At 40.0% G+C, this 26,301-nt stretch overlaps 1 pseudogene; it reads right to left on the minus strand.

Annotated features, from left to right (window-relative positions):
- Positions 1 to 166: 166 nt before the first annotated feature.
- LOC106981986 (osteoclast-stimulating factor 1-like) lies at positions 167 to 7,222 on the minus strand (annotated as a pseudogene).
- Positions 7,223 to 26,301: the final 19,079 nt, after the last annotated feature.

The raw sequence follows: 26,301 nt of genomic DNA on the forward strand, positions 1-26,301 counted from the left end.
TAGTTTAAGAAAAAAGTTCTTAAAATTCCTTTAGCTTGTTAAATAGAAATAATGTCTTTTTGTTCTACTCTGGTGAATAAAAATGTACTTTATGCAGCAAAGTATCCAGTCACTTATTGGCAAACTGACACTAAGAACCTACACTTTTACACATTGTACTCACACACGTGCAATACATCCATGTTCATATAGACTTAAAAAAAAAAAAAACAGTTACCAGCACCCTTCTGGCAAGGATAAAGGTTTTAGAATGGAAAAGCAACAAAAGTTTTAGATCTCAAATCTCCAGAAGGGAATAAATCCGAGACTTCATCATCAAGATACTCCTTGGCATTGCTTAATATTTGAACAGTATCTGTTCCCTGTTTCATTTTTAGGAGACATGCACAGGCAGCATTAGGAGTCACATCCAGGACATGCTTTTTCTCATGGTTTCTTAAGTCTGTTCTTGTACTTTTTCCAGAAGTAACTGGACATTATCTGCAGAACCCTTCCAGGTGGCAGCCTGCAAAGCTGTGTCTCCCAACTTGTTCTGTTGGTTCAATTCAATCTTTGGTTGAGGAAACAGCATTCCCCCTGTTATCTTTGTGCCCTCTGTGGCATGCCCAGTATAGGGCAGTGCTTCCAGCTTTGTCTAAGCCATTGACACCAACCCAGTTGTCCAAACACTCTTTCAAACAGCTCAAGTTGCCTCTTTTTTGCAATTTCATACAGTGGACTGTCAATGGATTCTGTGAGCTTGGCCACATAGTTGCCTGGGATTAGCCTAGTCCTACCTTTGGAGGTGACTTTCCACCAATTGGTACCACGTCAGTAAGGTAGGTAATATCACCTTCCTCAAAGCACAATTCATCTGGAGTTCATGGTTCTAATGCATAAAGGGGTCTCAATGCTTTAACTTGCCCTGGTTTGACGGGTTTAGGAAGTGGTTTCAAAATGGCATTTCCTGGAGCTGCTGAGCCTCAAGACCACGCCCCAAAAGCCAACCTAGTCCCCCGCTAGAGAGCATTCTGGCGGCCCGAAAGTTTCTTTTTGTGTGCCTTCAAGGACCTGCACCCACCCTTGGGACCAGTGAACACAGGCTGAGCTAAAGGGTATAGTGCCCTACCCTGCTGTCTGGCCACCCAGTCTCCTGAAGGCCCGGCTGAAGAAAAATTCAATTTGTTATCAAAACACACACACATTAGACCAGATGAACTTTAGACAGAACATTGCATTCAAAACCTTCAGAATAAATACTCTTATCAAGTGCACATGAAACATTCTCCAAGATAGATCACATGGTAGGTCACAAAACAAGTAGCAAAAAATTTAAGAAGATTGAAATCAAATCACCTATCTTTTCTGACTATGATGGTCTGAAACCAGAAATTTACCACAAGAAGAAAATTGGAAAAGAAATACGGAGATTCAACATGTTATTTAACAGCCAATGCGCACATGGGAAAAACAGAAAGGAAATCAAAAACTACCTTGAGACGAATGAAAATGGAAGCACAATGGGCCAGAATCTTTGGGATGCAGTAAAAGCAGTTGTAAGAAGGAATTTCATAGCAGTGCAGGGTACTTTATGAAACAAGAAAAAAAAATAACTAAAAACAGAACAAAAAAAAATCTAACTTTACCATAAAGGAAATAAAAAAAAAAAAAAGACTAAACCCTTATGTTAGTAGAAAAAAAGAAAGTAATAAAGATCAGAGCAGAAATACATGAAATAAACACTAAAGAAGTCAAATTTTAGAAACTAAGAGCTTGTTCTTTGTAAAGATAAACAAAATCAACAAACCTTTAGCTAGATTCACCAAGGAAATAAATAAAATTAGAATTTGTAATCTATACCACAGAAATACGATGGATAAGAAAATATTATAAACATTAGACATCAGAAAATTAGACAACCCAGAATGGAAAAATTTATATAAATATAATTTTATGGGTTTTTTTTTTTACTAATAATAAAATTGAATCAGTATTAAAAAAAAATTCCCAATGAGAAAATCTAGGACCAGACAGCTTCATAGGTGAATTCTGCAAACATTTCAAGAAGAGTTCGTGCCTACCCTCCTCAAATTATTCCAAATAATTAAAAAGATAAGAACATTTCCAAACTCATTATAAAAGGTCAGCATTACCCAGATACCAAAACCAGACAAAGACACTACATAAAGAAAAAAACTACAGGCCAATCAATACCCCTGATGAACATAGATGTAAGATACTCAATGCAATATTAATAGCCTGTTTTCAAGAGTAATAAAAGTATAATACATCATGACCAAGTGGGATTTATTTCAGGGATGCAAGGATGATTCAACATCTGCAAATCAGTCAATATGATATACCACATTAATAAAAAAGGAAGATAAAAATCATACAATCATCTCAATAGATGCAGACAAGGCATGTGACAAAATTCACCTCTATTTATGATAAAACTCTCAACAGAGCATAGAAGGAATATACCTCAACATAATAAAAGCCATATAATGACAAGCCCAGCACTAACATCACAATCAGTAGTCAAAAGCTGAAAGCTTTTCCTGTAACACCAGCAACAAGACAAGGATGCACTCTCACCAGTTTTAGTCCACATAGTATTGGAAGTCATAGTCCCAGCAATGAGGCAAGAAATACGATGCATCCACTTAGAAGAGAAAACTAAAACTGTCACTATTTACAGCTGACATGATACTACACATAGAAACCCTAAAGACTCTACCAAAAAACTTTTAGAAAAATGAATTCAGCAGAATTGTAGGATTTGAAATTAATATACAGAAATCTGTGGTTTCTATACACTAATAGCTATCAAAAGGAGAAATAAGAGAATCAAAAAGAATAAAATACATAGGAATAAGTTTAACTAATAGGTAGAAGACCTGTACATTGATAACTCTAAGACATTAATTAAAGACATTGAAAAAAGACACAAATAAATGGTGAAATAGTCCATGTTCATGGATCAGGTGGATATAAAATGCAATCTACAGGTTCAATGCAATCTCTATCAAAAAACAAAGGCCTTTTTTTTTTTACAGAACTAGAATAATCATGAAATTCATACGGAACCGCACAAGACCCCGAAGAGCCAAAGTTATCTAGAGCAAGAATAAAGTTGGAGGTATCACCCTCCCTGATTTCAAAACTACAGTAAAAAGTTACAGCAATCAAAGCAATATGATGATGGTGCAAATACAAACAGAGATCAACCGAACAGAATATAGAGCATAGAAACAACCCCATACTTAGTGGTCTGTTAACTTATGACAAAGGAAATGAGAACATGCAATGGGGCAAAAACTGTCCCTTTAATAAATGGTGTTGGGAAAACTGGAAAAATACATGCAAAAGGATGAAATTAGACAGCTTTCTTATACTATACACAAGAATAAACTCAATATGGATTTAAGACCTAAATGTGTGTGTCCATTGATAGATGAATGGATAAGAAGACGTGCTTGTACACACACACACATACACAATGTAGTATTACTCAGCCATCAAAAAAATGATGAGGTCTTGACATTTACAAGAACAAGAATGGACCCAGAGGGTGTTATGCAAAGTGAAATAAGAGAAAGACAAATGCCCTATTATTTGACTTAATCATAGAATCTAAAACAAACAAACAAACAAACAAAACAGAAACATATTCATAGATACCTGAAACAAACTGGTGGTTGGCAGAGGGGAAGGGAGTTGGGAGGGCGGGCGAAACAGGTGAAGGTAAGAGGTTCAAACTTCCAGCTATAAAATAAATAATTGAGAATGTAATGTTAAGCAAGGGGAATATAGTTAATAATGTAACAATTTTGTGGGGGGATAGATGGTAACTAGACCTATTGAGGTGATCATTTCATACTGTATAAAAATACTGAATCAAGGGGCGCCTGGGTGGCTCAGTCGGTTGAGCGTCCAACTTCGGCTCAGGTCATGATCTCGTGGTCTGTGAGTTTGAGCCCCGCGTCGGGCTCTGTGCTGACAGCTCAGAGCCTGGAGCCTGTTTCGGATTCTGTGTCTCCCTCTCTCTCTACCCCTCCCCTGCTCATGCTCCATCTCTCTCTTTCTCTGTCAAAAATAAATAAACATTAAAAAATTAAAAAAAATACTGAATCAATATGGTTTACCCTTAAAATATGGTACATTACTTATAACAAAACTTGTTTTATCTAAAAAAAAAACAGGGGTGCCTGGATGGCTCAATCAGCTGAGCCTCCAACTTCAGCTCAGGTCAGGACCTCACAGTTCATGGGTTTGAGCCCCTTATCAGGCTATCTGTTCTCAGTGCGGAGCCTGCTTCAGATCCTCTGCCCCCCATCCTCCACTCTCTTTCTCAAAAATAAATAAACTTAAAAAAATTAAAAGAAAATGACAGGCATCTCAGTATTGCTAGACAACCTAAGAACAATTCTGCATGGTCTTTAACCACAGAACTTTTTACTGGGAAGCTGTCCTTGGCCTTAGTCACTGTTTCTAAATATTGCCACCAAGCAGTCTTGAGACTTGAAGTGTCTGTGGCCACGAGTTCAGACAGCATGCCTCCCAGTTCTCCCATTGTCCTCCTAAGTGACTTCACTCGTAGGCATTCTCCAAAGTTAGAGTTTATTAAATTGGGATAAAGCAAGTCATTGGTAACCCCCTTTTTTCTCTAACATTTCTAGGACTAATTGTTGATTTCGGTGAAATTTATATTTTTCCTTAATACCCCTTGATATTCTGAAATGCAAATAAAGACAAGTTACTTAATTCAGCAAATCAATATAAAAGCATGCACAGAGGGGTCTTCTACCCTTTTGCTCACCAGTAGTATATACTAGCTAATCTGAGGTCCTAAAGACAAATAAAGGCTTTAAAAACTAGAGGGGGAAAAAGTTTAACTGCCAAGACTGCCCAGGTTTGCTAAACTTGTGCCTCCATGCAGCATAAATTGGTACAATGGCTTTGGGAGTGATTTGTCAATAAATATGGAATAATGAGAATATCCATACCCACAGTCCCAGTAATTAACCTTAAAATTTTTTTAATATTTATTCATTTTTGAGACAGAGAGAGAGACAGACAGACAGAGCATGAGCCAGGGAGGGGCAGAGAGAGGGAGACACAGAATCCAAAGCAGGCTCCAGGCTCCGAGCTGTCAGCACAGAGCCTGACCCGGGGCTCGAACCCACACACCGTGAGATCATGACCTGAACCGAAGTCAGAAGCCCAACCAACTGAGCCACCCAGGCACCCCCAAGTAATTTATCTTAAATATTCTTTAAAAAAAAAAAAAAGGAAAATTCTCATAGGGTAGTTCTTTTTTTAACTTTTTGAGGAACCTCCCTACTATTGTCCAGAGAGGTTGCACTTGTTTGCATTGCCACCAGCCGAGGGTTCCACTTTCTCCATGCTCTCCCCAACATCTGTTGTTTCTTGTGTTGCTGATTCTAGCCATTCTGACAGGTGTGAGGCCATATCTCATTTTAATTTTGATTTGCATTCCCCTGATGATGAGGGATGTTGAGCATCTTTTCATGGATCTGTTAGGTATCTGTAGGTCTTCTTTGGAAAAATATCTATTCATGTCTTCTGGCCATTTTTAAGTGGATTATTTGTTTTGGGGGTGTGCAACTTTGTAAGTTTTTTCTATATTTTGGGTACTACCCTACGGTCCAGCAATTGCACTACTAGGTATTTATGCAAGGGATGCAAAAATACTAATTCAAAGGGATACAAGCACTCCAATGTTTACAGCAACACTATCAACAATAGCCAGATTATGGAACCAGCCCAAATGTCCATCGACCGATGAATGGATAAAGAAGGTGTGGTGGATATATACCATGGAATATTATTCAACCATAAAAAGAATGAAATCTTGCCATTTGCAATGACATGGATAGAGCTAGAGAGTATTATGCTGAGCAAAATAAGTCAGTCAGAGAAAGACAGATACTGTATGATTTCACTCATATGTGAAATTTATGAAACAAAACAAATGAGCACAGGGGGAAAAAGAGAGAGAAAGAGAGACAAACCAAGAAACAGACTCTCACTGTAGAGAATAAACTGATGGGTGGGGGAAATGGGTGGGGGGGAGAGGAGTAAAACAGGTGTAGGAGATTCAAGAGTACACTTGCCATGATGAACACTAAGTAATGCATAGAATTATTGAATCACTATATTGTACACCTGAAACTAATATTTCACTGCATGTTAACTAATTGAAATTTAAATAAAAAATTTTAAAAAAGGAAAATGGTATGTATCTAAAGATGTTCATTGCACCCTTATTTAGATCAAGAAACTGAACCAAAGTCCAACAATATGGAAATTTCTTGTTATTATACATCAGTGTGATGAAATGTCAAACAGCCATTATGAATTAAAATTATGAAGACTGACACAATATAGGAATTATTTATGATACAAAGGAAAAAAATTATACTATAATCAGAACCATGCAAAATTGTGTATGTATCATGAAAATATAAGAAGGTAACATAAAGACATAATTTGCATGGGTTAGCCGGGCCAGGATTAATTTTTTAATTTAAATTTGGTTAGTGTTACAAAGTTTGTTTATTAATATTGCTAATAATTTTGAAAAGAAAAAAATCAGGAACCTACCTGCTTAAAGTCAATTGCACTCAAAGCTTTACGCACTTGATAGTTTGCATGTCGAATTCTGGCTACCTCCTGTTTCTCTGCCTACATGTCCGTCCAAGTTACTTTGGTTGAGTCAAACACTCAAAGCCTGACTTTCCTCATCTCTAAAATGGGGGTATTAGCACCTACTCAGAACCCCCTTTTACGGGGTCAAGTTGCTCAGATCATAAAGCTCTTTGCAAAGTGAACTTGAAAACCCCTGATCTCTGTTGCCTTCCCTCCAACTTCATCATTCTCTTAACCTTCTTCACATCTCTTTGTCCTTCATCTTTCTACATTCAACTCAACTCTTTTGCCTTCTCTTCTACCTCCTTATTTTTCCCTTCCTTTCTGGAGGTCAGATATGAGTTTCACAGGCTTCAAATTGAGGTGTGGGCAGGGCTGCTGTCCTTAATGGAGGCTGCAGGGGGGACTCCCTTGTCTTGCCTTTTCCAGCTTCTAGAGGCAGCTGCCTTCCTTGGCTGGTGGACACTTCCTCCATCTGCAAAACCAGCAGCACGGTGGGGATAGCATCACAGTGCTTCACCGTGGCCCTAACTGCTCTGCCCTCCTCTTCCTTAATTTGGGACCCCATGATACTTTGATTACCTTGAACTCCCCCAGAGGATCCAGGAAAATCTCTTTATTTTAATGTCAGCTGATTATCGTTCTTACTATCTGCAACCTTAGTTCCCCCTTGCCAACATAGTCACAAGCCAGGGGCCATTCTGCCTACCACACTGTCTGCCCCACAGTCGACTTACTAGTCCCCCATTTCAGTGCAATCCAGCCCAAGGGCCTTGGACAAGCCATTTGCCTTCTCAGAGCTGTAGTTTCTTCAACTGGCAATATTATTAGAGGAAAAAACACACACACACACACACACATTCATGATTCTTGTTAAGGGGGCCATGATAATAGTTGTGGGAAGCACTGCAAAATGGGATCTTGCAGTGGGTTGGAGAGAGGAGGCTCATCTCCAAACAGCATGGGATAATGGGAATCTATGGCCAAGGAGCAGGGTGGGGCCAGTGGATGGGATAAGGAGTTACCAGCTAAACTGACCTAATGGGATGCTTGCAGGCCAGGGGATGGGGCCTCACGAGAGAGATGGTGGGGGATGAAAAACGCCATCAGATATAAAGGGTGGCCAGAAATCAATAGTCGAGGTTCTGATTAAAAGGACTTATCAGGGCTCTTTCTAAAACTGGAGTTTACAAGGAGGTAAAACTGGATTTTACAAGGAGGTCCATAGATGTGCCTAAGAGAAGATTCAGGAGCCTGACTAAAGCGTGGTTCAGTGAAGAATCTTCTTCAGTACTCACAACAATACCTGTCCAGATAGCTCAGAGTGCAGCGTGAAGTCCAGACGACACGACAGGGCACCTCTTAAAAAATGGGGCAGCAAACAAAGCCCAGTTTGTATTGTTCAGGGAATCGTCATCTACCCCAAAACAAGTCACCAACAGCCGATCGATAGGAATTTCCAGCAAAGACTAAGGAATGCAAAGCAAACAGGCCCACTGCAAATAATTGAAACAGCCAAAAAAAGTGTAGAAAACGTTTTGTACTTACAATATCATGTTTAGCAATTATTATTGATCATACCCTAAGGTGGAAATGTATATATTTTAAAGGGATCTGTGGTTATAACTGAAGTTTTATGTTCCCTGTTCTCAATTTTGCTTCATCTTTCACCTAATTTAAAAACTATAAAGTCTAGGGGCACCTGGGTGGCTCAGCCAGTTAAGTGTCTGAGTTAGGCTCAGGTCATGATCTCATGGTTCGTGGGTTCAAGCCTGCTGTCAGCACAGAGCCTGCTTCAGATCCTTTGCTCCCCTCTCTCTCTGCCCCTCCCCTACTTGTGTGTTCTCTCTCCCAAAAATAAACATTTAAAAAAAAAAAACTATAAAGTCTAACCAAGGACAACTCTATACTTCCTATTATTTCGAAATGCTACATTGTTACAGGGGCGCCTGGGTGGCTCAGTCGGTTGAGCATCCGACTTCGGCTCAGGTCACGATCTCGCGGTCCCTGAGTTCGAGCCCCATGTCGGGCTCTGTGCTGACTGCTCAGAGCCTGGAGCCTGTTTCACATTGTGTGTCTCCCTCTCTCTCTACCCCTCCCCCGTTCATGCTCTGTCTCTCTCTATCTCAAAACTAAATAAACGTTAAAAAAAATATTTAAAAAAAAGAAAAAAAAAGAAATGCTACATTGTTACATACAATATTTTATACATCTCAAAAGTCTATGGTAATATATGTACAATTTATTGAGTCATCAATTCTTTTGTTGTAAGATTTTTAAGCCAGTTTCTTTATGTCCATTAGTGCTTTTATTAAAAATAAGCATTTCTGAATTAATGCTCACCAAGCATGAACTTATAAAGCCTATTTGCTGTGCCAGCAAAACAGTATCTATTTTTATATTCATAATATTTCTACTGTTCACTAAAACAGTAATCAAAGTAATTGCACTGAAGCTAAAGAAACTTATGCAAAAGTTGATTACACTAAACTAGTATCTTGCTCGGTGTGCGTTAATATTTTCCCAAAGCCTTGGAGCCTTCCAAGTCCTTGGCTCCACTTAGAACTCTAAGATACTGGCCCTACTAAATACCCTTATTAATCTGGCTTCAGTGTTGGAAGTGTTTGGATTCACAGTTTGTCAATGGGAACAAACAGTTTCCATCTTTAGCAATCCAGAGATGTAGTAGAAAAGGTAATTTAGTATTCCTTCCTGCAAGCTAGCAGATGAAATCTCAGCCAACCCTGAGGAGAAGGAAATTGTCGGGGGAAACCCATCCTGGGGGTCGCCCAACCGTCTGTCCGTCCACCCGTCCGTCAACATGAATGCAGGAAGGAGGCACTTTAGCAGTTCCATCAACTGCTGGCCACCACAGAGGCCCAGGGAGGGTGGGAAAAGAAGAGGTTGCCAAACCCCAAAGCTTGGCATGAAGAAGCAGCTGTCAGCCAGTTAATGTGCTCAGCTAGCGGCGAGAAACCCAATCATTACGTTGTTGGGGACTGGTCAGAGGAGAGAGAAGGCTTCTTTGTCCTAAGTGTGCCGAGCTACTGACGGCTGTGAGTCACGATCCCACAAGATTTGTTCCAAAAACAGAAATGGGGACATGATGTGGGGATAGGACCGATGGCACAGCAGGAGGTAGAGGGCTCAAGCTAGACCTCATTGCAGAGGGGTGACGAAAGAATGTCGCCTCGTTTTTGCAGCAGCAGAGCCCAGCAAAGATGGTGGGGGTGGCCCTCCCACGTGGTTAGGGACTGACAGAGGAATGTGATTATTTCCAACTCTGGCATTTTGCTTTTCCTGAGCAACCCCCATCCCACCCCCTTTTATGATTTATTGCATTCAGGGTCACCGTATACTACCCCTTTGAGCCTGAATTAGACTTTAGACCTAAGGTGTGTCTATGCTTGAGGGGTTAAGGACTCACTTCCTGCACAAAGGGAACAAAGAGATTGGACCTTCTGACCCTGAACGTTGATGGATGGACCCAAGTGAAGCTAGCTCCTCACCAGTAGCCAAGGGTTCCCATTTTTAAGACATGGGAATCTGTCCCGTATGTCATTTAAGGCAACAATCTGGCAGTTTTGTCTACTTACAGGGTGTCTACACCTGCTCTTCCCACCTTGAAGTCACAGTGTTTTTGCTGTTGTTTTTCCAATCAATATTCACCTTCTAGCTCATATCCCTGGTTTATTCCTATCAAACAGGAACAGCCCAAATTCCTAAGACATTTACTGAGCACCTATCCTACATCAGGTATAGACCTACACCTGGCTCCAGGGACCAGAAAAAAACTAAGACAGAGCAGCTGACCCCAGAGCTGACAGGCTTGAAGGGAGTCAGGGTGAAGACATATTACAATGCAGTGTGATAAGCTCACAGAGACCAGGCAAAGAGACACGTCTGAGAAAGGGTGGTAAGTTCTAGAGGGTAAGGGAATGCTTCCAGGAGAAAGTGACACCTAAGCTGGGCTTCAAAGGAAGCTGAAATGTTCACTGTGGGCAACACAGCAAAGAGGAGGCCGTGGAGGTGTGGGGCTTCAGAAGTTCTGGGGCTTTGAGTGGACGGGGCCAGTGAGAGAGAATGTGACAGAGCCCAGGCTACCTATGAGCATCAGCTAGTTAGGAGAGGCGCCTAGAATTTTCCAAAAAGAACTGTTGGGGTGCTGGATTTATGCTAATGGATGAAAAGAAGGAGATGGGCTTGAGGGTATTCAGGACATAGAATTAATACAACTTGCTAATTGAGTAGCCATGTAGCACAAGCAAGAAGACAGAGCTGAGTGAGCATAGTCTCTGGATTCAGACACACAGTATTGGAACCCTCCAAACCATCTCCATTTCAAAAGAATCAGATCCAATAAGCTAAAGGGAAAAACATATCAGAGTACTTCAGCCATTAAAGGAGCACAGAGTCTGGTGGGTATAAAGAAGCCAAGCTCTTACTGTTGAAGACATTTGTCAGAAAGATACAGTGGGTGGATGGAATTAGAAGTGAAACTGCTTATAACTCTATTGTAGGTGTGTTAGATAATCTAAACAGTAGTTGTCGGATTTCTAAACCTAGCCAATTGTGTTACCCAAGGACGTAACTAGGTGACTTCCATTTTCATCAAGTTAATGATTATAATGAATATCTAAAAACGCAGAATGATTTCGACAAATTTATGCATTATGTTACGCTCACCACAAGGGAGCTACCACATGTCACTGTGCAATGTTAGTAGAATACCACTGATACCCACCTACGCAGTACCTTTTATTCCTGTGACTTACCCATTCTGCAGTTCAAAGCCTATATCTCCCTCTCCCCTTCATCCATTTTGCTCATCCCCCCTACATGCCTCCCTTGGCAACCATCAGTTTGTTCTCTGTATTTATGGGTCCAATTCTGGTTTTTGTTTATTCATTTTCTTTTTAGTTTCTACATATGAATGAGATCATATGGTATAAACTTGTCAAATCACTGTTATACACCTGAAATTAACGTAATAACACTGAGGGTCAAGTACTCTCAAAAAACTTTAAAAAATAATTTTAAAAATTTAAATTAAAATTTTTTTTAAATAATTATATGTAAAATTTGCAAAAACATTAAATAATTTAAAAATGCAGAGTGAGGGGCGCCTGGGTGGCGCAGTCGGTTAAGCGTCCGACTTCAGCCAGGTCACGATCTCGTGGTCTGTGAGTTCCAGCCCCGCGTCAGGCTCTGGGCTGATGGCTCAGAGACTGGAGCCTGTTTCCGATTCTGTGTCTCCCTCTCTCTCTGCCCCTCCCCCATTCATGCTCTGTCTCTCTCTGTCCCAAAAATAAATAAACATTGAAAAAAATAAATAAATAACTAAAAAAAAATAAAAATGCAGAGTGAAACATTGAATATTGAATACTGGATTAACCCATAAACTCTAGGGCTGGAAATAACATGGAAAGGTGGGTCAGTATAGAGGTTGGCAGGATCCAACTGACCTAGAACTGTGTGTGTGTGTGTGTGTGTGTGTGTGTGTGTGTGTGTGTGTACATACAGGGTGAGGGGAAATTGGAATGAAGGGAACCCTGATAAAGCTAGAACTCAGGAAGGGTCATGGTCCCAAGGAAGAGTTAAGGAGAGGGAACGATGGTCTCTCTACAAAGGCAAACAACAAAGAAATTTGTATCCACAATATCCTTAGGCACTTGGAAAAAGCAGCAGGTATCTTCCAAAAACTATGTCCCTTAAACTGGGCTTCTGATAATTCTCACAGATAAAATGCCAATAAATTTGAATGCAAACTTTAGGAAAAGCAAACAATGGAAACAGACCAACCAAGACCTCATTACACAAAATCATCAGATACAGATTATAAATTAAGAGTGTTCTGAGGCGCCTGGATGGCTCCCTCGTTAAGCATCCGACTTTGGCTCAGGTCATGATCTTGCAATTTGTGAGTTTCAGCCCCCCCTCCCCCCCACCTTGGGCTCTGTGCTGACAGTTTAGAGCCTGGAGCCTGCTTCCGATTCTGTGTCTCCCTCTCCCTCTGCTCTTCCCCTGCTCACAATCTCTCTCTCAAAAATAAACATGTTTTAAAAATTTTAAAGGGGTGCCTGAGTGGCTCAGTGAGTTGAGAGTCTGACTTTAGCTCAGGTCATGATCTCACGGTTTGTGGGTTCGAACCCCCTGAGTCAGGCTGTCTGCTGACAGCTCAGAGCCTCGAGCCTGCTTTAGATTCTGTGTCTCCCTCTTCTCTCTCTCTCTCTCTCAAAAATAAACATTAAATAAATAATTAATAAAACATATTTAAATTTTTTTTAATGTTCAACATGTTAAAAGAAATAGAAGACATAAAAACAAGGGGAAAGAAGCAAAAAATGTCCCCAAATGATAAGGTAAGTTGAAAAAGAACCAAATAGAACTTAGAGAAAAAATTTTTTAAAAATTTTAACAGTGTTTAAATCTTTCTGAATCTCTACATACAAACAGACATCCTGGATAGCAAAATGAAACCAAGGTATTCTGATGAGCTCCAAAATACAGGCATGTGGAGATAAATCGCTACCAGCCATAAGATCTCTGTAGTGCCAATGTCTATGAAGGAGGAAGATAGAGGAGGTTATGGGGCAGCAGTAGAGACCTGAGAAGAGTAGAATCCCCCAGTACTTAAGTTATTACTAGAAAGCAAAGTGGGGCCAATTTGAGAAGAGCCCCTGGAGTTTGCCCAATTCAGTAGCATGGTACCCTATGAATTCTCATAACTCACCCACCTGTAAACTTTGAGTGCTAGTGTAGCTCAGGTCCCACACTGAAGAGACATTCCTGGGAGTGTAATCAAAAATGATCAAGACAGACATGACAGAGACAAAAGAAAGAGAAGATAAAGATCACGGGGGGAAGGGGGGTGCATTTTGTTTTGTAATGGACCAAACGGTAAATATCGTAGGCTTTGAGGACCAGGCTTGGGTGCGATATACGGCCCTGCAGTTGTAGTGTGAACTCAGCCTTAGGCAGTATGAAAAGGAATGGATGGGGCTGTGTTCCGATAACTTTATGTACAGACACTAAAATATGAACTTCATATAATTTTCATGTGTCACAAAATATTCTTCTTTTTGTTTTGTTGCTGTTGTTTAAACCGTTTAAAAGTATATGAGCCATTCTTTTTTTTTTTTCAACGTTTATTTATTTTTGGGACAGAGAGAGACAGAGCATGAACGGGGGAGGGGCAGAGAGAGAGGGAGACACAGAATCGGAAACAGGCTCCAGTCTCTGAGCCATCAGCCCAGAGCCTGACGCGGGGCTGGAACTCACGGACCGCGAGATCGTGACCTGGCTGAAGTCGGACGCTTAACCGACTGCGCCACCCAGGCACCCCTAGCCATTCTTAATTCATAGGACATACAAAACTTATGTGAGTGAGAGTTAGCTTTGCAAGCCCTGGTGTCAATGTAGGGGAAAAGACAGGACAAGAAATTCAAAAAAATACAAAACTCTTGCATTTCCAGACACTGATAATGAAGCAGCATAAAGAGAAATGAAGAAGACAATTCCATCTATAATTACACCAAAAATAATAAAATACCTAGTAATAAATTTAACCAAGGAGGTGAAAGATCCGTACTCTGTACACTATAAAACACTGATGAAAGACATTGAAGGGGACACAAACAAATGGAAAGATACTTCATGCTCCTGAAGTGAAAGAAAAAATATTGCTAAAATGTTTATACTACCCAAAGCAACCTACAGATTTAATGCAATTCCTCTCAAAATACCAACAACATTTTTCACAGAAACAAACAATCCTAAAATTTGTACAGAACCACATAAGTCTTTGAACAGCCAAAGCAATCTTGAAAAAGAACAAAACTGGAGGTACCACAACCCCAGATTTCATGATATGCTACAAAGCTGTGGTAAACAAAACAGTATAGTACTCACACAAAAACACACATAGGTCAACAGAACAGAATAGAGTGCCCAAAAATAAACCTGCAATTATACGGTTATTAATCTTTGACAGAAGAGTTATGATTACGTAATGGGAAAAAGATAGTTTCTTCAACAAATAGTGTTGGCCAAACTGGAAAATTACATGTAAGAGAATGAAACTGGACCACTTTCTTACACCATACACAAAAATAAAATCAATGTGGATTAAAGGCCTAAATGTGAGGCGTGAAACCATAAAAATCCTAGAAGAGAACACAGGCAATAATTTCTCTAACATCAGCCAGTAAAACACTTTTCTGGATCTGTCTCCTGAGGCAAAGGAAGCAAGGGCAAAAATAAACTATTGGAACTACATCAAAATGAAAAGCTTCTGCACAGCAAAGGAAACAATCAGCAAAACTAAAAGCCTACAGAGTGAGAGAAGGTATTTGCAAATGGAATACCTAATAAAGGGTTAATATCCAAAATATATAAAGTACTTATACAACTCAATACAAAAAAAAACCCCTAAATAATCCAATTAAAAACTGGACAGTAGACATGAACAGACATGTCCCCCAAAGAGACATACAGAGGACCAGCAGACACAAGAAAAGACACTCACTCAGCATCAGAGAAATACAAATCAAAACTATAATGACCCTATCAAAATAACACCTGCACTCTTCACAGAGCTAGAACAAAAAATCCTAAAATTTGTATGGAACCAGAAAAGACACCAAATAGCCAAAGCAATCTTGGAAAAGAAAACCAAAGCTGGAGGCATCACAATTCCGGACTTCAAGCTATACTCCAAAGCTGTAATCATCAAGACAGTATGGTACTGGCACAAAAACAGACGCATAGGTCAATGAAACAGAATAGAGAACCCAGAAATGGACCCACAAACATATGGCCAACTAATCTTTGACAAAGCTATCTTATACCACACACAAAAATAAACTCAAAATGGATGAAAGACCTAAATGTACAACAGGAAGCCATCAAAATCCTAGAGGAGAAAGCAGGGAAAAACCTCTTTGACCTCAGCTGCAACAACTTCTTTCTCAAGATGTCTTTGGAGGCAAAGGAAACAAAAGCAAAAATGAACTATTGCTTGTGATTAAAAGCTCTGCACAGTGAAGGAAATAATCAGCAAAACTAAAAGGCAACCAATGAAATGGGAGAAGATATTTGCAAATGACATATCAGCTAAAGGGTTAGTATCCAAAATCTATAAAGAACTTATCAAACTCAACACCCAAAAAACAAATAATCCAAATAAGAAATGGGCAAAAGACATGAAAAGACACTTTTCCAATGAAGACATCCAAATGGCTAACAGACACATGAAGAAATGCTCAACATCACTCATCATCAGGGAAATACAAACCAAAACCACAATGAGATACCACCTCACATTGATCAGAATGGCTAACATTAACAACTCAGGCAAAAACAGATGTTGGCAAGGATGCAAAGAAAGAGGATCTCTTTTGCACTGCTGGTGAGAGTGCAAACTGGGTCAGCCACTCTGGAAAACAGTATGGAGGCTCCTCAAAAAATTGAAAAGACCCTACAATGCAGCAAATGCACTACTAGGTATTTATCCAAAGTGTGGTGTTTCAAAGGGGCACATGCAGCCCAATGTTTATAGCAGCGCTATTGACAATAGCCAAAGCATGGAAAGAGCCAAATGTCCATCAACAGATGAATGGGTAAAGAAGATGTGGTATATATACACAAAGGATTATTGCTTGACAATCAAGAAGAATGAAATCTTGCCATTTGCAATAACATGGATGAAACTAGAATGCATTATGCTAAGTAAAATTAGTCAGAGAAAGACAAATATTATATGACTTCACTCGTATGCGGAATTTAAGACACAAACAGATGAACATAAGGGGATGGGAAGCAAAAATAATATAAAAACAGGGAGGGGGACAAAACTTAAGAGACTCTTAAATACAGAGAACAAACTGAGGGTTGCTGGAGGGGTTTTGGGTGGGGGGGATGGGGCTAAAGGGGCAAGGGGCATTAGGAAAGACACTTGTTGGGATGAATCACTGGATTCTACTCCTGAAATCACTATCGCACTATATGCTAGCTAACTTGGATATACATTTTTTTAATTAATTAATTACAAAAAACTATAATGAGATATCAACCCATACCTGTCAGAATGGCTAAAATTAAAAAAACAAAAACAAAAACAAAAAACAAGTGTTGGTGAAGATGTGGAGAAAAAGCAACCCTTGTACTTTTTTGGTGGGAATGGAAACTGGTGCAGCCACTGTGAAAAGTGGTATGAAGGTTTCTCAAAAAAATCAAAATTAGAATCACATATGATTTAGTAACTCCTCTCCTGGCTATGTACCCAAGGTAAATAATTCAAATATATGTATGCATCCCTATATTTATTGCAGCACTATTTACCATAGCCAAGTTATAGAAGCAGCCCAAGTGTCCATCGATAGATGAATGAAAAAAAAGATTCACTATATATGGCACAATATTATTCAGCCATAAAAAAGAATGAAATCTTGTCATTTGCAACCACATAGATGGATAGAGAGAGTGTAATGCTAAGTGAAAGAAGTCAGAGCAGGGCAAATACCGTATTATTTCACTCATATGTGAAATTTAAGGAACAAGACTAAGGAAAAGGAGACCAACCAAAAAAACAGATTCTTAACTACAGAAAACAAACAGGTCTACCAGAGGGTAGGTTAGTGGGGGGATTGGCAAAATAGGCGAAGGGGATTAAGAGTGCACCTATCTTCATGCACACTGAGTAATATATAGAATTGTTGAGACGCTATTGTATACCTGAACCTAATATAACACTGTATGTTGACTCTACTGGAATTAAAGAAGGAAAGAAAAAACAAAACAAAAAGTTATAATGGTAAATCATTAAGCCATGAGAAAGAATGAAATCCTACCATTTGCAACAACATGGATGGACTTTAAAGGCATTATAATAAGTGTAATAAGTCAGAAAAAGACAAACACTACCTGATGACATTGATACACAAAATTTTAAAAACAGAGACTGGAAAGATGCTTACCAGGGGCTGAGAGGACTAGGGAGATGTTTAAGGGTATGAACTTGCAATTAGTAAATATGGCCTGACAATCTAATGTACAGCATAATGGTTACAGTCCACAATGATGTATTATAAACATCAAAGTTTCTAAGAGACTACATCTTGTTTTCGCCACAAAAAATAAATGATAATTTTTTTTAATGTTTATTTATTTTTGAGACAGAGGGAGACAGAGCATGAACGGGGGAGGGGCAGAGAGAGAGGGAGACACAGAATCCGAAGCAGGCTCCAGGCTCTGAACCATCTGCCCAGAGCCTGACGCGGGGCTCGAGCTCACGGACCGCGAGATCGTGACCTGAGCTGAAGTCGGACGCTTAACCGACTGAGCCACCCAGGCACCCCACAAAAGGTAAATGATAAAACAGGTGACATGATAGCAGTGTTAACGAACACTACACTGGCAACCATACTGCAATGTAGAAATGTATCAAACACGTGTACATGTTAAACTTACCCAATGTTATGTCAATTATATCTCCATAAATAAATTTTTTAAAATCCCAGAAAACAAGTTACTTTATTTTTTAACATTACCAAAAGGGAGTAAAAAAGAGAGTTGGGTGGAATTAGAAAAGCCACCCTCAACCATGCTTTATCCTAAAAGTTCAGGCAAAGTAATTTCACATAAAAATAAGCAATAGAAAATTATCAAGGTCAACCCCATACAAAGATATTGTAAAAAAAGAGTAAAGAGTAGATTATTATTGTACAGGCATAAAAACATGGCCACAAAACGTATCACGAACTATTTTAAAACAAGCTATGACTTTAATTATACAAGACATGAAATAACAAGAAAAATTAGAAAAACTCACCAATAGGCTACAGAATTCAGCCAAGAATTAAAAATAAAAATTAATTTCAGAAACAAATACCAAAATAGAAAGAACAATAAACATACATCATCCTTTAAAATTACAGAAATTAAAAATGAGAAAGTTTTTAAAAATAAAAATAAAGCAAGACTTGAAAAAGATGTCAGAGAAAGTGGCAAATATTAAAGATAGGCAAAGGAGATGAGAATAGGAGTTCTGGAAAAAGAAACCAAATCATAGAGGTAAAGACCCCGAATGCTAAAAACTACAGTTCAAGAACCTTTTCTGAATAACAATAAAAAAGACTGATATATTGAAGAGGTTCCTGAGAATATCAAAATGGGGTGATAAAAGTACTAAACTTAAAAAAAAAGGAAAAAACCCTTTGGACATCCAGGAAGAAATTTAAAAAGGAGGAGGAGGAAAGGGGGGGGTAGGTGATATGATTCTTAAGGGAAAAAAATTATCTATTTGAAAGGGAAAAAATATAGTTATCTAAGTTCTTCACAGCAATGCTTCATGAAAAATAATGAAGTAATATATTTAAGATAAGAAATTTGTGAGATGAGAATTCTATCACCAGCAAAACCGAACTTTTAAGTATAAACAGCACAAGCTGTTATCAACATGCTAGAACGTAGAAAATATTATTCCCATGAGCCTCCCGTGAGCTCAGATAGATCTGAGCACTCGGCTAGAGATAAAGCTTCAGATAACCAAGATGACTAAGGAGCTATCGACTTACACATTGCTGGTGAGGTCTACATATATTACGTACACACAAACGAGGATTAAGAGTGAGTATGTAATGGCTATAGGGCTCTGACAATGTATATATTGTACAGCTGTTCAAAGTATGGTGGGGGAAGAAAAAGTAAAGGGAGAATGGGAGAATAAATGCCCCCAAAATGTAATGCTTTGAGGAAATATAGGGAATGGGTATTATTATTATGAGATGGCTGTATATGTAAGATTGCATAAAACCCATGAATTTTTATGGGATATTATCATTCTAATGTCTCCTGTGTCTTTGAGAACTAGGTTCTCAGGTATGGAAGAAAAATAAAGAGGTAATTGCAACTAGGTTAAGCTCTATAGATTCTAATTTGAACTCATGAGGTATTTTACTATACATATGTGTATATATATATATTTAGTTATATATATAGTAAAATACCTCATGTATTTTATACATGTATAGTAAAACACCTCATATACCTCATAAAAATATATATTTATGTGTGTGTGCGTGTGTGTGTGTGTATATATGTGTGTGTGCATATATATATATATATATATATATATATATATATTATTCACTCTGTCCACTAAGTATCTCTTAGTGAAAAAACTTGTGATACCTTTTCTCACTGAAAGAAATCAAGGCTTTCTAGAGGAATGGTTGATTTCATGTCTGCCAAAACCAAAGAATGACAGGATTATGGGACATCTTGCCATACCAAATAGCAATCACATCATCAAAGACTATTAAGGTGATATCAAGAGAACCTAGAAGTCAACTAGAAGAGGCCTCTACTAGACACAGTGAGAAACTTTAATAGTAATATTTGCAGTGGATTAAAACCCCTCAAAGATGTTTAAATCCATGAGTTCTTAATGCTATTGAAAATGGCAGGAATAAAAAGAAATCAATTCATTACCTTGAAAACTCATTAACAAACGGAAGCAATCAAGCATTTATCCTGCCTCTCCTTTATAAACTGTGCCACTTGATAAACAAGGAGGAGATGAGGGCAAGTGTATCTTTATAAAAGTATTCCAACCAATAAGTGGAAAAGAAATGATAGAAGACTGTCATTTGCAACCTTCCATGAATGGAAATACGCATTAAGTGTCAGTATCAGGGACTCCAAAGGTAACAAAGAGACAACCCGGCATTATACTCTTCCAACAGGCTTGATAAAGGCATCCAGCGAGAACACGATTCAATCAGTGGTTTCAGCCACCAATGATCAGAAAATACAGAGGACAAAGGAACATGCTGAATTGTACCGTGAGTATGCAATCACCAAACTCTACATGGTAGGAAAATGTAAGATCAAATCACTAGTGTTCTTCAAGAGACAAAAAGGAAGTGAAGGGGCAGAGGAGGAACACAAAGATTTTTACAAGACTTAAAAGCACATCCCAAAATAATTAAATGCCTATGGGTAAGAAAAAAATATTTAGGGGCCCTGGGTGGCTCAGTCGGTTGAGTGTCCAGCTTTGACTCAGGTCATGATTTCACGGTTCATGAGTTCGAGCCCCACGTCGGGCTCTGTGCTGATGGCTCGGAGCCTGGAGCCTACTTTGGATTCTCTGTCTCCCTCTCTCTCTGCCCTACCTCCGCTCACACTCTCTCTCTGTTTCAAAAATAAATAAACATTAAAAATTTTTTTAATTTAATGGAAATATAATGTACAGATTAAACATAGCTTAAAAGAGAATTAGTAAACTGGAAAATATGTCCAAAGAAATTGCTCAGAATCCACTCTTAATCCACTCACCTATCAGTGGACACTTGGCTTGTTTCCATACCTTGGTCAGGGTAAATAGTGCTGCAATGAACTTAGGGATGCAGCTGTCTCTTCAAACTAGTATTTTTGTTTCCTCTGAATAAATACTCAGAAGTGGAATTGCTGGATCAGGTGGTAGTTCTTTTGTAATTTTTTGAGCAAACTGCATACTGTTTTCCATAGTGGCTTCACCAATTCACATTTACACCAACACCCTCATGAATACCTGTTATTTCCTGTGTGTTTTTTTTTTTTATACTAGCCCTTCTGACTGGTACAGGGTGATATCTTATTGTGGTTTTAGCTTGCATTTCCCTGATGATTAGTGATGTTGAGCACCTTTTCATGTGTCTTTTGGCCATCATCATGCATCACAAAATATGAAAGTGAAGTAAAAAATAAGTGCAGTAGGCCAATATACGTCCATTTCAAATTTCAGAAGAAAGCAGAATAATGGGAGGACAAAGATATCTAAACAATGCTTAAAAGATTCTGGACTTTCCTCAGCTTACAATGGGGTCACGTCCTGATAAACCCCTAAGTTGAAAACATATTTAATATGCCTAACCTACCAAACATCATAGCTGAGCCTAGCCTACCTTACACATTCTCAGAACACTTCCATTAGTGTATAGTTGGACAATGTCATCTAACACAAAGCCTGTTTTATAATAAAGGATTGAATATCTCATGTAATTTATTGACTACTGCAGTGGAAATGAAAAACACAATGGTTGTACAGGTGCATGGTGGTTGGGATGTTCTTTACCATTCATTGTAAGTGCATGGCTGACTGGAAGCTGTGACTTTGTTCCACTGACCAGCAGCAGGAAAGAATATGTTGCATATTGCTAGCCCATGAAAAGATCTAAATTCCAAGTATGGTTTCTACTGAATGCATATATATCACTTTCGTACTATCATTAAGTCAAAAAATTGTAAGTTGACCATGATAAGTCGGGGATGGCCTGTACTTCAAAGATAATGACCAAGAATTTTTCACAATTGAAAAAAGTGCTGTAATATACAAACCCCATAAATACAAATGCATGCATCGATACCTCTTCGTTGTGCCAGGTACCAAAGACGAAATTGTAAAAGCAACCCGATTATTTATAAAAACATCAATTAGAGGGAATATAGTCTTAATAGTAACAACGGAAGCCAGAAGACATTGGAATATCCGTCACGTGCTGGAAAATAATTATCGATCTAGAATTGTAAATCCAGTGAAATTAACTTCCGAAAATGCGGTGAAATAAAGACACTTCCAGGTAGACAGAAATCAAGACCATTTAACCACCAAAAACTCAGCAAAGGCATATGCTTCAGGAAAAAGGAGACAATCCCAGAAAGCCTGAAATATTTGGTAAACAAAATGGTAAATGCATATGGATAAGCTTAAATACACACAAAATTAATAATAACAGTAACACTATCTGTGAGGTTAAAAACAGAAATGTGAAAACATTCAAAGTATGGTTATCCCAGTAGCCTGTAAGCTGGAAGGAGGGGTAAATGAAGCCAAAGGCATCCTAAAGTCTTTGTATCATTGAGGAGAATGGTAAAACAGACATTAACTTTAGATCGTGACGTGCGTGTAAATAATTTCAAAGGTAACCACTAATAGAAACACATACATCTATTAAACCTGCAAAGTGGACTGCAGCGTCAGATGAAAAGCTAAAGCTGAAAACCGCTTTGAGCAGAGAGTTCAGAATTAGTCAATCAGCAAGCCTCTTGAGTTTTCCCACGGGGATTTAGGAGAGCATCAGACCATTAAGAGAAAGCAAGCGGCCACCTTTTCGACAGGCTAAGATAGAAATGAAGGAGTAATTCCTGATGCTTTCCTACTTGGCTGTATAATTTATGAACACTGGGTACACCCATTAATTATCACGATGTTGTAATTTTTAAATCTACACCCAATTTAAAAGTTCCAGGGGTAGCAGCCACTCGATGGTAGTCTTCTTAGAAGAACAGGTGTTCCTCCCTCCTCTCCATACCCACTGCCCCCCTAACTACCTGAGCAATGCCCCTGAGGACCTGGTGGCTACTTATGGTGTCTTGGGCTGGGGAACAGGGGCTGCTTGTGTGTCCCAGCTCTGGCATTCACTTCAGATACTACAGGGAGACTACTTAGACCTTGCAACAGTGAGAAAAGATATTTAGTGATCGGGATTCAAGGAAGATGATGCCAGAAATGCTTTCCTTCCTCTGGGTCATAGCACGGGCGCTCACAATCAATCTGCTATTCCGATGGGAAACTTCCACCAACGGTTTTCTTCGCATCCATGGCACTGGTTCCTTTGTAGCTTTTCCTTTTTTCTTTTTTAAACTTCAACCAAATTATCTGTTGTTTTGTTCAGTTTTACATTGTAATTTTGGTAACAATTTGTTTTTTTAACTCCTGGACCAGTGGGTTTTACCCAGGGGTTCTTATTTCTTGAGTTCTAGAGAGCAACCATAAAATAGTATTATAAATCTTTGACTCTTTCTGACCAGTGGGATGTTACAGTTGATAGTGCCTTTGGGTGCCTTCTAGGAGTAAAAGTAATTCAGGGGCGCCTGGGTGGCTCAGTGAGTTAAGCGTCCAACTTCAGCTCAGGTCATGATCTCATGGTTTGTGAGTTTGAGCCCCGGGTCAGGCTCTGTGATGACAGCTCGGAGCCTGCTTTGGATTCTGTGTCTCCTCTCTCTGCCCCTCCCCAACTTGTGCTCTATGTCTCTCAAAAATAAGTAAATAAATAAATGTAAAAAAAAATTTTTTTAAGTAATTCAGAAGAAGTCACTTGTATCTGCATCTTATTAGTTACCAACTATCCCCAGTTTATACTGTGTAGATAAATTTGTTAGCCAGGTGTTTGGAACTCTACAGAAACACAGTCTTACCTGGCACTTGCTTCCTGATCTGACCTTTATGTAACTATTATCCATATAACTATTATTAAATTATTATACATTTGAGATAAATAGAAAATAATGCTATAGATTATCCATTTTTTTCAAATATCTTTAATACAGGCATGGTCCTCAGTGCCCTGGACAACGAACCTGGTCATAGGCTCTGTCTCCTCCAATTTTCTTCTTTTTTGCCAGGCCATTTGCACTTTGTCCTAACCTGACCACTGGCCCAAGGGAAGGGTGTGGGAATGGTAGGACCTGCTCCTAAGGAGGTGGAGACTGTCCACAGTGGGAAGGAGGTGTGTGGTCTCCACCCAAGGAAAGGGAGCTTATCTCTGGAGTTCTGCCCCACCCTTTACAAGGAGTGGGAAAAGGAGAAAGACAAGGGCAAGGGGAGCCCCATTGGCCTGCTGGGCAGACAGCCAGTGGGCAGACAAAGAGAGCTGCAGTGGGCCAGGGCCCCCACTTCCTGGATCAGGAAGGAGCAAAGTCAGTTCCCACAGGACAACTCCAAGGATCTAAAGATGGGGAGTAACCAAACATTTCAGCCAATCCAATCACTCTTGCCTCCCTGTCTAGGGTCCAAACTCCTTGTACTCAGTTTTAGCTTAACCACTTCCTATGTCAGGGGGACTCCTATCTGTGGCACCAGTCGCGTGGCATGACTTGAGGGGACTAAGACTTGGGGGGCAATCATTATGAAATGGAGTCAGGCGATGACAATTGTGGGAAAACGAGCGGACAGAGGAACACACGTGTGGAGGAATCAGGGCTCCTCCAGCCACATAAGTAGGGAAGCATTTCAGACTTGGGGTGTCCCCGGTGCTTGGGTGACAATAGGTAGGCTGTGGACAATGAGGCCGAGGTCAGCTGGGGAGAGGGGTGGGTCTCCGGATCCCAGGTCTACTGTATGGATTTCAGGACATCTTCACAGTGTTTTTCAGGCTGGAGCATAAGTACCTCAGGGTCTGTCCATCACTTCCGTAGATCAGATAAGGCTCACACGGCAGCTGAACTGTGCCTGGGCTGACAGTTCCAAGGGACTGTGTGGCTGTGATGGGGGGCTGCCAGGCTCACCTCTTGCAGGACACCCCCTCCACAGCTGGCCATCTGAGGCTTCACAGAAGGTTCCCAGAGGGGCCCTAGTACTTCAGGCCTGTGAAGACCCAAGCCTGTCAGGTTGTTGATCCAGAGCCTCTAAGAATGCCCACTGCTGGGCCAATGATGGTCCATGATAAATCTCCGGTCCACTTATCTTTGAGATCCCAACTCCCGGCTCCGTCAACTACTGAGCTACCTCCTCAGAAAGAGCTCCAAGACTTCTGGGTTGGCCCCAGGTGGGTGGAGGAGGCAAAGAAGGAAAAGGAGTCTGCTGCTTCCAGCGAGTCCCGGAAAAGGAGTGAGGGGCCTGTCAATTATGCCCCCAACGCTGTGATTCCAGGACTACGGTCTGAACATCCAACTGGGGCCCCTCTCATTTTCTGTGCATATGTGTTTGTGCACGCGGTCAAGGCGCTAACGTGCATTTGCTTAGTTATTTTTACCCAATTTGCCAATGCTTAAGTAGTCTAAGATAGTGGCAAGAGGCTCATGTCAGCTCAGACTAATATTCATCGCCCTTTTTCTTTTTGAGGCTTACGCTAAGGAGGTCACAGGGCAAGCGACTGTGTTTTTCATACAGTGTTCTCAGTCCAGCATCCTAGCTTTCTACGAGCATTTGTCAGAGAAACAGGCAAATCCTGCGTGCCTGGCACTGTACAGAAATGAACTGTACAGATAAAATGGGGAGGGGGGCACTGCGAGAAAAAAACTTGCTCTCCTTCTCATCTCCTTCCTCCAGTGGAAGAAAAGTAAGGCTTAGAACAAGAGGATCAGAACAATCTGGAGAGGCAATCAGCTGCATGGGGACGTTTGGTCTTCCCACCGTACTGGCAGACTTAAGTACTTGCTTCACCCAGCGAGGCTACCTGGGAGGAGGTGGCCAGTGGAAAATGCAAAGTCAGCATTGTTTTCCGGCTCTGCCCCTTCATGTCCCTTTGCGACCCTCCACCTGCCACCATTCCTGGGCAGCCCTGTGGAGCTCTCTGGGGTCTAAAGTTACCACCCTACTTAGCTCAGCACCATAAAGAAACGCTCAGATTTCTATCCCCTGGTCAGAACCTGCATTCCTTGACCATCTGCGTCAAAGATCCGAGCAAGGCTGAAAAGTCAGCTCCTTTTTAAGACATTGATAATACAGGGAAAACGGACGAATGTGCTGAAGACACGGCTACTGCTGAGTGTTAAGCAACTTGCCTCAGTGGCAAGAGGGAGAGTCAGATTCCAACGGTCCTATTCCAAAACCTAGCTTTTTTCCAAATCAATGTACAGGAGACTGAAAATGTGAGGAAACCTTTG

Source organism: Acinonyx jubatus, chromosome B1 (genome assembly GCF_027475565.1).
Source record: "Acinonyx jubatus isolate Ajub_Pintada_27869175 chromosome B1, VMU_Ajub_asm_v1.0, whole genome shotgun sequence".
NCBI classification, from domain to species: domain Eukaryota; kingdom Metazoa; phylum Chordata; class Mammalia; order Carnivora; family Felidae; genus Acinonyx; species Acinonyx jubatus.